The sequence below is a fragment of the Mustela putorius genome, unplaced genomic scaffold (genome assembly GCF_011764305.1).
Source record: "Mustela putorius furo isolate JIRA1106 unplaced genomic scaffold, ASM1176430v1.1 tig00003987_pilon_pilon_pilon, whole genome shotgun sequence".
Taxonomy (NCBI): Eukaryota; Metazoa; Chordata; class Mammalia; order Carnivora; family Mustelidae; genus Mustela; species Mustela putorius.
In genome coordinates this window covers 9,371,693-9,386,535 of record NW_025422126.1, presented here as the reverse complement: position 1 = coordinate 9,386,535, position 14,843 = coordinate 9,371,693, and the positions used below count along the sequence as shown (strand labels likewise).

The 14,843-nt window shown below is 49.2% G+C and overlaps 1 protein-coding gene and 1 long non-coding RNA gene across 10 annotated transcripts in view; one reads left to right on the top strand and one right to left on the bottom strand.

The window, feature by feature from the left end:
* Positions 1 to 14,843, top strand: part of TENM4 (teneurin transmembrane protein 4) — a 575,238-nt gene that overhangs the window by 120,516 nt on the left and 439,879 nt on the right. The window lies entirely within an intron of this gene.
* On the bottom strand, positions 2,037 to 11,060 carry LOC106006927. Its single transcript, XR_001181274.2, has 3 exons — positions 10,988 to 11,060; positions 5,806 to 5,861; positions 2,037 to 2,584 (listed from the first exon to the last, which is right to left on the bottom strand). It is a non-coding gene; the product is annotated as an uncharacterized LOC106006927 (long non-coding RNA).

Here is a 14,843-nt window from a genome sequence, read left to right as displayed (position 1 = left end):
TGAGTGCCAGTGCTGGTATTTGTCCGGATAGCACTGACAGGGCAATGCAGCCTGCCGTGTCTCACCTAGTGGGTGCCGAGATTGTCATTGTTTTTAATATTGCCCCAGAAGCATTTTTATAGAAGTCTGTGGATTCCTTGGGATGCTGTAGAGGACCACTAGAACTTCTGAGTTATCAGAATTCCATATCTATCTATCTATCTATCTATATATATATATATATATATATTTTTTTTTTACAGATTTTGGTATATTTTGGCAAACTGGCCTCCAGAAAGATAAGTACTAGATTGGCCTGTGTGCAAAGCCCTTCGAGCCCAAACCTTCTGGGGTAGGTATTCAAGAACTTTGATGAGGAAAAGAAAGAACAAGATAGAGATTGCTTTGGAATCAAAGATTGATATAGATGTGGACAGTGTATTAATTGGGGCTCTGGCAAGAAACAGTGGCAGTTCAAATGAGGTGGTTCAGGAGAGTGCAGTGAAGGGGCTATCCTTTTTTTTTTTTTTTAAGATTTTATTTATTTGTCAGGAGAGAGAGAGAGAGCATAAGTAGGGGGAGTGGCAGGCAGAGGGAGAGGGAGAAGCAGACTGCACACTGAACAAGGAGCCTGATGTGGAGCTAACAATCCCCTGCTCGAAGGCAGACCCAACCAAATGAGCCCCCCAGGTGCTCTGAAGGGGCTATTTTTTTAATTAAATTTTAAAATTTTTTTAATAAACATATAATATATTTTTAGCTCCAGGGGTACAGGTCTGTGAATTGCCAGGTTTACGCACTTCACAGCACTCACCATAGCATATACCCTCCCCAATGTCCATAACCCCACCACCCTCTCCTGACCCTTCTCCCCCCAGCAACCCTCAGTTTGTTTTGTGAGATTGTTTCTTATGATTTGTCTCCCTCCCAATCCCATCTTGCTTCATTTATTCTTTTCCTACCCCTCAAAACCCCCATGTTGCATCTCCACTTCCTCATATCAGGGAGATCATATGATAGTTGTCTTTCCCCAATTGATTTATTTCACTAAGCATAATACCCTCTAGTTCCATCCATATCATTGCAAATGGCAAGATTTCATTTCTTTTGATGGCTGCATAGTATTCCATTGTATCTATATACCACATCTTCTTTATCCATTCATCTGTTGATGGACATCTAGGTTCTTTCCATAGTTTGGCTATTGTGGACATTGCTGCTATAAACATTTGGGTGCATGTGCCCAGAAGGGGCTATTTTTAATGTGTGACAGAATTAGAGGCAACCAGGAAGCCTGGTGAAGCACCCTAAGGCTAACAACAGCTGGGAGATGTGGCCACCCAAGGCCAGAAGGGTTCGGAGAGGGAGCAACCCCTGGGACCTGGACGATAGCAGTGGCTGCATTGTAACTGTAACAAAGGGCTGTCCCCAAAGAGTGATGCCCTTGCACACAGGCCTGCAGCCGCTGCCAACCCACAGCACAGCAGAGAGGTAGCCCAGTGAGTAAAATACCCCAGCCTCATTCTGCTCCTAACTTCAACCTCCTGCCAAGACTCCCATTGGCTGAGCACACCTGGAAGCCAGAGGGAGGCCCACTGATCCAGGTTAAACAGTGGCCTCCCAGGGCACTGAGCAGGAGGGAAAAGGGTGGGAAGGCTCTGGATGGGCACACTGAGACCTCTGGCTGGCACAGCCCCAGACCAAGGCATGGACATCGGTCTTTTCAAGTCAGGGTCTGAAGGCTGAGGGAGCGTTGGATTGAAGAAAAAGAAATTAAAGATAGTAAGGGAACAGAGTCACAATTCCAGCCCTGTCTTTTGGCTATTGTAGGAGTATCAGAGATGGAGGTATGAGTCAGGAAACCTCTCCCCCGAGAGCATCATGAACTGAATTTCACATTGGCCACCTCTTGCAATCCACTCTCAGCAGAGTTTCTCGGGTTTTCGGTAGCACCTGAGCCCAGAACAGACAAAGGGAGGATGAAGATGAGCCAGGGTGTGGGGTGGGGGTGGGGAGGGGCGCCAAAGCAAGGCGATCTTATGTAACTTACATCCTTATGAAAACGCATTTTGCTTTTATTTTAAGGCATGCTATTTATGAATTCCTTAGGAGGTTAAAAAGCATAAGAGATGGGTTTTTGATGAGATGTCAATAGAAAAATCTCTTCTCTCCTGGAATAACGGCGCTGTTGTTTTGGCTTGCTGTTTTTAACGGCGCTGTTGTTTTGGCTTGCTGTTTTTCAAAAAAAAGCCATCTGTTTTCATCAACATCAACAAGAATCTCTAGCCACCTTTTCCCTCATAACCCTCCGTCTCTTTGCACAAATGACAATATTCCCTTCGTGATTCATTCCTGGAGACATTCTTCTGGGCTAAATGTTGCTACTAAATTTGTCCTTGAGTTTTCACTGGGAGTACCACATGATCCTTGCTCAGCCAGCCATGGTGCCATTTCAGCTTTCATTTCCCAAGCCCCAGATTGGCATTCCCTGGGGTGGCCAGTGGCTCCGGACCAGGCTTTTATGCAGTTGGTTTCTTCTGTGTTCTCAAGGGATGTTTGAGGTCTTCGAGGGAGCCCAGTAAATAGCACTCCTCCTTCCTTCCACCTGAGTCAGATTGGGAGACAGATAAAGGGTGACAGATGGAAGCCAAAATATCATGTTTATTACTGGTAATGAATAAATTCCCTTGTGAAGAGAGCTGGATCAACTTGGTCATTGGATCCCGGATTAGGCAGACTGCCCCACCTGGTCATGGACAGTGCCGGCTGGGGACAGAGGAAGAGCCAGCCCTGGAAAAGTAGAAATAAGTGTTGCTAGCTACCAAGAGGAAGAAGGGTGAGGCTTAACCTGGCATACTCGGTTTGTTCTTCCTCAGCTTCCCTCCTGTATAACTCACTCCACTACCTGTGAGTAAAGGGTCAGAGAGAGGCCAGGAGAGTCACTAACGGGACTCCCTTTCTGTGGAAATTAGTATCAGAATTAGAACAAAGTTTCCCTTTGTTCACATAACATGGGTTACAGTGGCATTGGTCACACAGAAGCTAAAAGACGTGCCTTGCATGAGCCTAGTAGTTAAAATACACTGAGCAATTTTTGTTGACTTTGTGTGTTCATTCACTTAATGAATAGTTACCGAACAAAGACGGAAGGCCGAGGGAAGGAGTTTAGCTTTTTTATTCTTGGTACAGCAGGGAGCCGCTAGAAGATTCTGAGCAAGGGAGAAACATGATCAGACTTACACTTTGGAAAAATTACCCTTATTGCCTTTTGGAGAACGGCTTATGAGGAGGACAAGTTGCAGACATGGAGAGATGGATTAGGAGGCTTTCTCTGCTGTCCAGGTGAGAAGTGATGATGTCTGAGACTAGGGTGAACACCGAGGAGAATGACACAAAGGGACAAGTGGGGGATATCCTGCAGATAGAGTTATCAGGATTTGCTGATGGATTGAAGTAAGGAGGGAGAGAGGAATTGAGAGTGTGCTGCAGTTTTAGTTGAACGACTGAATGGATTAGAGATAAAATAGACAGGGAGGGACAGGTGTGGGTTGAATGAGTGATGGTGTCCCCGGGCTGCCCAGGCTCTTATGGAGGCTTGCGGTGGGCTGATCGTACATCCCAGTTTGTCTGGGCCAGTCCTGGTTTATACCTGCTGACCCAGCATAATGATTAAGATGATTAAGAATGCCTCCTTTTAGGGGTCCTGGGTGGCTCGGTCCGTTAAGCATCCACTTTTGATCTCTGCTCAGATGTTGGTCTCATGGTTGTGGGTTCGAGCCCTACATTGGGCTCTGCACTGGGCATGGAGCCTACTAAAAAGGAAAATAAAAAAAGAAAAGAAAAGAATGCTTCCTTTCACCCTCAAAATTGGCCTGCTTTGGATAATTAAGTACCTGGTCACTCAAGCCTAGAAAGAATTTTGAGCTAATAGAGAAATATTGGAAATGTGCTTTGTCATGTGAAAAACAGTGTATAAATGAAAAGCATCAATCAGCATTTGTTATGTTAATGAAGATTTGTCCCAAAGCTGTTCTTCTTTGCTCATGAACTTACACAGTTATTTTAGGTGACCTGCCTCTGTTGCCTGATTCACCTTCCATGCCCCGTCTCTCCCACCCCTAGAAGGGGACTCTGTTCATGAATCCTCCTCCTTCCCTCGTCCTTCTCCCCTTCCCTGTTCCAGCCTTTCCCGCAGGTGCCAGTGATTTCTAAAACACATACTGCATTGCCCTATGGGGGCTCTCCATTTGAAGGAACCCAGTGGTTCATGTTTTTAGAGATCAAAGCTTTGTGAAGTACTACACAGTGGGTCCCTGCTCTAGCACTTTGTCTTGGCTGGTTCACCTCAACGAAGACTTAGTCTTATAAAACAATCCTCGCTCGTCCTGGCTCCCAGAGTACTTTGTGGAAATGAAAATACCCACTTTGCAACTGCCTTCCCTTCTTGAAAATGTCTAAATATACAGTGGTGCCCACAGAGGCTTTTGCATTTTACACAAATGCCACGACTCTGTATGTGTGCAGGGGGAGGCATGTCCCAGTTTGGAGATGGACGTTTCTAGGTGCCCAGGTTGTGGTCCCAGCCCTTCCCCTTAGTAGAGCACCTGCAAAACACTCAATTCTCACCTTCTCGGGTCTTCATCTCTTCACTGTAAAATGGGGGAGGGGGTCTCTTCCCACTTTGTCATTGCTTCCAACTCACTGCTGGTTTTCATGATGTGGCAGGACAAAGAACTGCCCGATCATGATGCTTGTGGACCTAGGAGGGGATTATGGCACCGTCCTTATTTCTCAAGCCAAATTTGACCTGACGTGAGCCTTCACACATGACTGATGCAAATTGGTGTCACTCTCTGATGGCCCCTCCCCTGCTTCCTCTTTCCAAAAGACCTTGAACCAAGGACATTTACACAGTCTGTGTGATGTTCATCCCAAAAGGTCTCTCAGACTTTTGAGTGTTAATTTGTGTTACTTGGCTAGGACTGCTAAAACAAAGCACCGGGAACTGGCTTACATAACAGAAAGTTATTGTTCGGAAGCCAGAAGTCCAAAAGCAGGGTGTCCTTAGGGCTGGGTCCTTCTGAGGTCTGTGACGGAGAGTGTGTTCCCAGCCTCTCCCCTGGCTTCTGGTGGTTAGCTGGCATCTTCGATGTTCCTTGGCTTCTAGAAGTATTGCTCCAGTCTCTGCCTTCCCCTTCACATGCCATTCGTCCTGTGTGTGTGTGTGTCTGTCTCCAGATTTTTCCTTCTTAAAAATACACTGGTCGTATTGGATCAGGGGCCCACCCAACTCCTGTACAACCTCCTCTTACCCGACGACATCTGCAATAACCCTATTCTCAAGGTCACATTCTGAGGGGCTGGGGGTTGACTTCAACATCTGAATTTTAGGGGACACAATTCAGCCCATAGGAGCTGTTTTAACGACAGCCCACTGTTATGGTTAACACCATTTTGTCTCACAGACAACCCACTGGCCCAAGGCCAGCTGTCCAGTGCTGGACTCCCAATGTGACAAAGTCTCATTTGTCCAGCTTCCAACTCAAGGGCACATGGTTCTTAGAAGGAAGGGGGTCTTCTTTGTGCTAACTTCTGCCTCGGATGTTCCTCACTAGACTCTGGTGATCACTAGGACCCTTAGCAGCACCTCCAGTCCTGACACTAGCAGGGTCTCCAGATCTCAGAGGTGTTCAGAACAGCTAAGCGTGAAGAGCTCCTGGGAATGCAGTAACGCCAGCCAACTCTCTGTAGGGGCGAAGATGCTCAGACCTTGGACACAAAGTCCTGTCCCGTTCTTCCCTGGAATGGGGTGGGGGGAATACTTACATTTATTTCAAATTAATGTCAAGGTCTTCTGCCTTCTCAGTCCCCTGCCTTCCTTGCTGTAACAAAAGACAAATACATACAAAGGGACACAGGTCGTTCCTCGTCCTAGGCCGGGCTCTAATGTGTACAATCGGTAAATGTTTACCGGGCAGCTACAAAGTGCTGTATGGAGCCCCGCATTTGCAGTTGAACACTCCACTGTTCTGCCCTCGGCTGATGGTGAATGATCCAGATTTTAAGTAATCGTTTGACACCCCATCTGCCAGAGAAGAGATGTGGCTCACCCCAGGTGCGACACAACCAGTGCGTGTCAGAGTTAGAACCAGGGTGGATGTCTCCCAGCTCCTTGTCTGTATAAAGTCTGTGTGGCTTTCCACCTGGGGGGTTGGGAAATTCTGAATACGAATGTCTTCTGCTGCCTGGTGGGCAATGCCTTTACCCTGGTCTCTGACTACGGGGGCGCTGGTAGTGGCTTGTGGTTACGTGTTGGCCTCATCCGTGTTCATGTGGGAGGGAGCGTATCCCATGGCCTGACACTGGATCTTGTAAAGGAAACCATCCTGGAGAGCCCGAGCATGACCAGAGATTTGTTAAATTAACAGTCTCTGGGGGAGTTTCAGTCACTGCAGCAGAAATGTGCTGATTAAAGAGACAGCTTGGTGGAAGGGGGAGGCCTGGGAGACCCGGCTCCGAGTCCCTCTGTCCATGTCCCTCCCTCCGTTGCCTCTGTGCTCTGGCTTTGTGATGCTGAGCAGGTTACTCAATGAATGATCCAGATTTTAAGTAATCGTTTGACACCCTATCTGCCAGAGAAGAGATGTGGCTCACCACAGGTGCCACGCAACCGTGCCTTCCCTCTCATGACCCACTCAGTGCCAGTGTCAAGGAGGGGAACCAAGCTGCTTCCCAGTTGCTGCTGAGCCCCAGAGCCTGGCTTCCTTTCCAAATGCACCAGTGTGTCTTTTATCTGTTGCCATGTAACAAACCACCCCAAACTCAGTGCTTTAGAACAACTCTTCATTTTTGCTTCCTAGTCTGTGGGTTGGCTGGGCAGTGCTGGTGAGCTGCCTGAAGCTTGGCGGGGCTCACTCATCCACCTGAGGTCAGCCTAGGGTGACAAGCCCTCCCCATCTGCCTGGGACTGAAAGGCCTCTGTGGGTATGAGACATTCAGTTTTAAAGTCTGGGGCAAAAGGGAGTGAGGAGTGAGTTGGTCACCCTCCATCAGCTGGTAGAAGGGCTGAGCACTGATTGTCATCTGGGGCAGGGAGAATATGCGGGAGGGTGACCAGGCATGTGCCTTGTGTGGTCCAGTAGACTGCCCTGGGCTTGACTGCCTGGTGACTGAGCAAACCTCCAAGAGAGCAGGAAGACATGAGCTCAGAACTCTCTCACAATCACTTTGCCTCATTCTGTTGTTAAAGCAAGTTACGAGGTCAGCACAGCTTTAACAGGTGGGAAAATGGTCTCTACCTTGTCATAGGAGCTGCAGGTCACCATGCAAAGGGGTGTGTATCCAAGGAGGGCAAGAATCGTGTCAAATTTATAATCAATCTACTGCAAGCACTAAGAGCCCTGTTTTCTACAGCATTCAGATTCTGTCTCTGCTAGACCCCAGGATACCACCAGGAGCCTCAAGTGTGCCAATGCGGCAGAGCAAGCTTAGGGCCTCCCAAAGACTCTCCCCTTTGTGTCTTGCTTTCTCTACCATCTCCTTAACCCTAAATGGAATACCCTTCCCCTTTGCCTGGCCAGCTCTCCTCTTGGAATGCAGCTTCATAGTCACTTCCTCCAGGAAGTCCACCCTGACTTCCCATGCTGGTTTAACATACCCTTGCCCACCTGGGTCAGCACCCCATGCTCCCACGGCCCTCTGCTTCCCTGTATCACAGCACTGATGCCTAGTACCAGCACTGGGGACTGGGAGCTCCTTGACTCCAGGGATGGTTGGACTTGTCTCTGCCTCCCAGCACCCCACAGAGGGCATGGTGCAGAACACATGTTCCAAAGTGTATGCCTTAGAGGTGGCTTGAGGTCACAGCTAATTAAAGGCCCAGCGTGAATGGGAGCTCAGGTCTCTTGAGCCCCAGAGTCATTGTTCTGCCCCCTTCTCAGGTGGGCCCCATTTAGCAGTAGACGTCAGCATCATCCTGCCCTCATCTGCCAGGCACAAGACAATGATCTAACTCTGGTTCCAGCTCTGCTAACTGGTTTGTGCTTTTTTGGGCCTTGGCACTGTCCAGGGTGAGATTCTGCACACACAGAACAACAATAATGACATGGTTGTCACTGGGGAGGTCAGACCTGCCTCCGGCGCTCCCTGCCAGGGTTGGGAGACTCTCCTTTCAGAATCCCTGCAGGTACCCAGCCTTCACACTGGGCCACAGGCCCTGTGGACACAGAAGGAGCCGGTTTGGGGAGGGGGAGCATCAGGCCATCCTGGATCCTCCTCCACTCGTCTCTGACCTGGGCCCCACCCCAAGGCTCTGTCTGGATCCTGACCACTTCCGCTCCTGCCTGCCCCGTCTTCTCCACCCACAGCCCCCACCCTTGTGCCAGCCCTGCCCCTTCATTTGAGCATTCAAGCAGCCTCTAAATGCTCACACATCCACCTCAAAGTCAGCGTGTGCTTTCAAATGCAGGAGAAGGCAGTGATGAAGAACAAAATTCAGGAGCCAGATGGCCCAGCTTCTGCCGCTCCCGGCTGGGTCGCCTGGGGTAATTTTCTTAACCTCTCTGAGTCTCCTCATTTGTCAGTGAAGATAATGATAGCACCTCTGTCTTAAGGTATGGTTCTGGTTCTGATTCTCCAGTGTTGCCCAAGTTAGGCAAATCTGGGTGCCCCTGGCGTTTCCTGGCCTTGCGGCTTGGACATGTGATTTCAACTCTTTGAGCCTCAAGTTTCCACATCAGTTAAAATGGGTTTATAGCATAGGATTGTGGGGAGGATTGAGTGGAACAGCACCAGGCCCAGAGCCTAGCATACAGTAAGTGCTCGACGGATGTCCCTTACCTTTTCCTCCCAGCCGACCTGTGCTGTTGGGCCACGAGGAATTCCGCCATCCCCACAAACAGGGGCTTAGCCATGTGAAAAGCGGGCTTATTCACAAGATTGAACATGCTGTGTTTACCCAGGGTGTGACGTAGGAGCCCCCAGGCAGATGGCCCACATGGGCCTGCATAGTCTACTCGCTTTTCCTGACACACACGTCAAGCCGCAGAAATGGTCCCATCAGACCTGAAGAGTCAGCCAGTCTTGTGCGAACATGGACCATGGAATCCTCACACAGGCCAGCAGTGACTTGACCATGCTGTACGGCTTGGCCTGCTGAGGACTGCTCGAACCCGGAGCCCCCCCCAGGACGGTGGCTGACACCGCAAAGCTAGGAGAGACACCTTCCAAGGCCGGCTAGGCTGAGCCAAGAAGCCCAGTGACCTCACCAGATGGGTACCTGAGCAGCCAGTAGGGCTGGGGGAGGACTCAGCGGGGGCTCCAGGTCCTGTCTCCTCTAGATCATTACCCAGGGGCTTTGCCATTTCATCTCTTGGACACTTGTTTCCTCGTCTGCAAAAGAGGCCCATGAGGACTAATAAATGTAGTGAGTGCTGGGATTCCCGGGGAGCAGAAGACAATCCCCACCTTCCTGGCCCACCTTCCAAGTTCACTGAAACACAGAGGAATCAGATACAAAGTAACAAGAGTAAAACATACATGGCATTCTCAGTACAAGTTAGGCACAAACATGTACCTAGCACTTACTGTTTAGATCAGTGTTCTCAGCACTGTTCTGAGCGCTTCACAATATAATTTAATCCTCACAAGAATTCTATAAGGTAGGTACTGTTATTATCTCCACTTTGTAGATGAAAGCACCAAGGCACTGAAAGTTTCATCAATTCGCCGCAAATCACACAACTAGTGAATGGCCGAAAAGAACAGAATGCTGGGTGGTCTGGCTTCAGAGGCCATGACCTTGAACAGTCCAGGGCACCAGTTACACTTGAAAGCATACAGCAACTTTAGATCTGTAGCCAGAGGTGCTTGCTAGCCCCTGAGTTACCCTAGAATTAGACAGGCTGTCTAATTCAGGAAAAGAGAGGTTTGTTTCTGTAGGCCATCCGGGGGGCATAGGGGCAGGGGGTAGGGGATGTGAGGCAGGTCTGGTTCCGTCTTCCAAATCCACCTGTCCCATAGCTGCCATTCCTCCAGAGCACCTGTTGGTTTTCTAGGTCTGCTGCAACAAACCTCGGGGACTTAACACAACAGAAATACATTCTCTCCCAGTTCCAGAGACTAGAAAGTTCCGAATGCAGGTGCAGTCAGTAAGGTTGGTTCTTTCTGAGTGAAACTGCATCCCATGCCTCTCTCCTCGCATCCTCGGGATTCCCGTGCTGTGCACTCCTTCCTCCAGATTCTGCTAGACTTCTCCCCTTGGCCTCGTGGTGCCCTTTTTCATCCTCTGCAAGGATACTCTCACTGGATTTAGGGACCACTTTAATCCCATATGATCTTATCCAGACCTTTACCTTAATTACTTCTGCAAAGACCCTGATTCCAAATAAGGTCAAATTCTGAGGTTCCCAGCACACATGGATTGGGGGTGGGGGGAGGAGGACGCTATTAAACCACAACAGAGAGGATCATGTGAGGGAGCAAGAGAAGCCACGAGTGTTCCTCGAACAGCAGTTTTTCTGTAAGGAAACATGATGCAGAAGATGGTCCCATCTTAGTAGGTACTGGCTTGGCTCCTTTGTGATGGAAAGTAAAACAACAGTGGCCTAAACCTAACAGATGCCTATTTCTCTTGCACATAAGAGATCGAGATGTTCTGCATCGCAAGCTTCTGCAGGAACTGAGTCTTCTTCTGTCTTATGGCTCTGCCATGCCCTGGGATATGCCCCCAATCCCAAAGACAGACATGGCTCACTAGAGGGCAGGCAGGCAGCGAAACAGGAAGTGGAGAAGCTTCCTTCTAAGAGTGCAACCAACGCCTCCGCTCACCCCCATTGGCCAGAACTCAGCTGGTCACCCCTAGCTGCAAGGGAATCTGGGAAATCTAGTCTTGGCTGAGAGGTCATGTGATCAGCTACATCTCAGGGGATTCTGTTTACTAAGAGAAAGACAGGGAGATCGATCATTGAAGGACGGCTAGCATAAAGAATAGGAAGCCCCTGCTTGGCACCTGGTAGGTGGTCAGCAAATTGTGATTTTGATCTTCTGCCGTGACATTGCTTCTTCTCCTTGGCCTCATGCCAGTAAATCTCTACACTTTCCATTGACCCTGTCACCTATCACCATAGTAACTCAAACGCAGACCGATTATGACTTCATATTCTTGAGACGGTCCACTCCTTTTCATACTCCTTAACTTGGCTCACAGAATCTGCTGCTCTCCCGGCCTGCTTCCCTCCCTCCCAGCTCATCCGCAGTCTCCAGGTTACAAAGCCCTGGAGTAGGGCGGCTTTCCACATTCCCTGTAGCTCTGGCTGCCAGGAATCCTCTGTGTCTTGGAATCTGAACCCTCCGGGCACGGCACGTTCTCCCCATGCCGAGTGGTTGCCTTCCTATATGCTGGAGGAGTTTATGGAAAGAATTTTCTGGCATTAGAGGGTGAAAGTCAAAACAGTAATTATAAGAACATCTGTTCCTGAGTGGAAAGCGTATCATATCCTCTGCACACTAGGACACATGCCTGCACTGTTCAGCAAGCTGGAGGTTGAAATGGAAGAGAATGTCCTGGGAGTGGGGACTAATGGACCCAGCCAGGATGGAGGCTGGGCTTCCTGGCAGGAGGCTGTGCTGGGGAATGGAGAAGAGCAAGGGTACGGGATGAGGAGCTGGGTGAGTGAGTACAGGGCAGAGGGAGGGAGTGACGGAAGGGAGGAGTGATTGAGTTGATGAGTAAATGGAGAAATAAATAAATAAATAAATAAATTACTGATTAAATGAATGACTGTGTGGTTCTGGGTAAATGAAAAAGCAAAAATTTAAGGAAATGAATAGGCATGAATGAATGAATAAATGAATGAATAAGTGAAGAGCTGAAAAGTAATGGATAGAATAAGTGGTTGAGTGGATATATGATTGAGCCAGCAGCTGAATCACTCTTCTGGGAAGACAGGATTGGCAGCAAGACTGGAATTATGCGGCAGCACTGGAGCCTGATGCAGCTGGAGGCCCAAGGTCAGGTTCAACCATGCTAGCTCCTAGCTAGCACAGCAGAAGCAAGGCTCAAAGCCTGGCTGTCTTGTACCCAACAGGTGTCTGTAGCTTCCTGTGCTTTGGCTGATGTGAATTTACTTTGTGGGGGAAAAATGAACCTTACCTTCCAGAAAAACCTTACCAAAATTGTCTGGTGCAGCCAGAAAAGCTCAAGGTTCTATAGGTATTTTGTGTTTGTGGATATGATTCCAAGGTAGATTTTCCTACTTTGGGCTCTGCACATTGCCCAGCAAATTTGCAGAAAGTCCTGAGGAGGGACTAGATGAGGCATCCAAGGATATGGGTGCAAACTGCCCAGGGTGCAGGAGGGCCGGATCCCTGGGTCCCTTGTGAGCTGAGAACAGCCTCTAGGAGCAGAGGGAAGCTGTGAAGCAGGCTAGTGTTGGGTTTGTTGGTGGGACAAGGTCTGAGATGAGCGCCTGTGAGCGTTTCCCCTGGGCCTGGCCTAGTTAGAATGTTCTGCTCTTAGTTCATTTCAGCCATGCTTCCTGAGGAACTTGCTGGCTTTTCAGTGCTCTGGATATAATAATGGAAATACATGGTCCTGGGCCTCATGGAGTTCAAAGCTGTGGGGCCACCAGACAAGCCCACCGTACACTAGAATGCAATTATGGTGGCAAGCAGGGGACTCTGGGAGCCCAGAGAGGGGACAGTCAGAGAAAGTGTCACAGGGTGGCTGGCCTGGGGACAAGATCTTGGAAGAGGGTCAGAAGTTAGAGACAGTCCAGGCAAACAGACAGCATGAGCAGAGTCATAGAGGCATGAAAGGACAGTGAATGTTGATGAAATCCATAGCTCTGAAAACTGCATGGCTAGGTAGCGGGAAGCGGTCCCAGAAGGCAGGTGCTAGGTCTTATTCACCCCTGCAGCACACCACTGAGAACAGGGTTCCAGGTGCTTAGAAGGTAGTAGTAACCATTTGTTGGATGCATGCAGGCAGGCATGAAGGTGTGAAAGAAGAGAAAGCAAAGGAGCAGGGTTGTGGGGGTGGGGGAGGTGGAGAGTACAGAGAGGTCAGGGGTTTACTCCAAGTTTGAGATCTGTACAGGGGGAGCAGGTCCACGGCATGGTGGGTCTGGGGGTGGCATTCACAGGCCAGCACCTGGCCCACAGTTAGCTGTATAGGTATTCTAGATAAATGGACGAAGGTTGCAATCTGTGAGTAGGTTCCTGAATTTGTATCAGAATAAGACAGATGAGACTACATCACATGAATGGTGGCCTGGTCACTCCTCAGCCCTTCTTTGGTAACTGATTATAAGCTAGAACGGCCTTTTATAATGATCTACTACTCCCACCCTCCTCTTTTATTTATGGGTGAAAAATCCGAGGCTCAGAGAAGAGAAGTGGTTTGTCCTTGTGCCTTTCATTTGATGGGATTTACGTTGTCCTGTTGAAGTCCGAGGAGCCCAAATTCTGTTTCTTGCACCTCCACTAACTGTTTTCCTCAAGGACATGAGTGATCTCTAAGGTCCCTCCATGTCCTCCCCTCCTATCCATCTCATTCACTGGACAAATACTCAGCGAGCATCCCCCATGTCGGGTTTTGCATCAGGGTCTATAGGGGAGACTAGGGAGGAGAACCCCCTACGCATGCCCCACCCGGGTCCTCCACCAGATCCCATTATCTCAACTCCTGGAGGGTGATTTTTTTAAACTGCTTATCTATCTGCCATTCCCCCTAACTCTAAGCTTCTCGGGGGCACTCTTCATGTTTTATGCTGCCTTAAATTCTTTCTGCAGCAAGGTGAAGAGTTGATGTATATATTAATTAATGTATAGATTATTTTTTGTCCTTTGTACCCAAAGCATCTTGCCCAGGTAGGCATTCGCTGGAGATACTCATTGGAGACAGCTCAACAAGCAGATACTCTCACAAGGGTGAGAACCACCCCAACAGGGGAAGCACAGAGGCCATGGAAGCTCAGAAGATGGGCTCGGACCTAGTCAGAGGCTGAGGGAGGCTTCTGGAAGGAGGTGACCTTCTGCATCTTCCAGAACAGGTGGAACTACTCAGAGGACGTTTAGAGGACAGAGAGAAAGGGCACAGCGTGTACCAGGTGCCTGAGGCCTGAGAGAGCCTGACCCACTTGAGGTCTGCTTGGGACTCCTGAGGACGCCAGAGGCACACCCTTCCCACCCCCCACTCTGTGACTCCTTGGTGGGGCATGTAGTACCCACAACAAGTGGGGGGCTCAGTACTGCAGTTTTCTGTGCTGGCAAGCCCCAGCCCATAACCTCTGCCGCACACGCACGCACACACACACACACACACACACACACACAGGACTCTGTGAATGGGGCTGGAATGCTGGCTTCAGCCACAGTGGCCAACTCTGGAGCCACTGTACTGACCACCCCTGGCCTTTCTGGGCTATGCTATGAGCCAGCCTTGGTTTCTGCAGGGAGGGCAAGTCAAGCTATTCACCTGAAGCTCACCACTTGTGGGGACCAACTTACAACCATTTTTACAACTTAAACCTATTTTTTTCCCTTTAAGTTCACTGAGTCCCCTAGCAGGCAACCTGTAGGTAGGCTGGGTTGGCTGGAAGTTGGTGGATGGAGAGGAGTGACAGAAGTCAAGGAACCCAGTCAAGAGTCAAGTTCAGAAACTAAATGTGACCCAGATGCACATCTGCCTGCTTGTAACCCAGATTTCAGGAAGAAAGCTGAGCCCAAGATATTCTTAGAGTAGGAAGGAGAGAGGGAGGGAAAGGCAGAGGCAGGCAAGCTAGCAAACTCTGCTTAGAAACAAACATCAACTATTATTTAAACATCAAATATTATTAGGGAAAAAAAAAAAAAGGCAGGTTTCC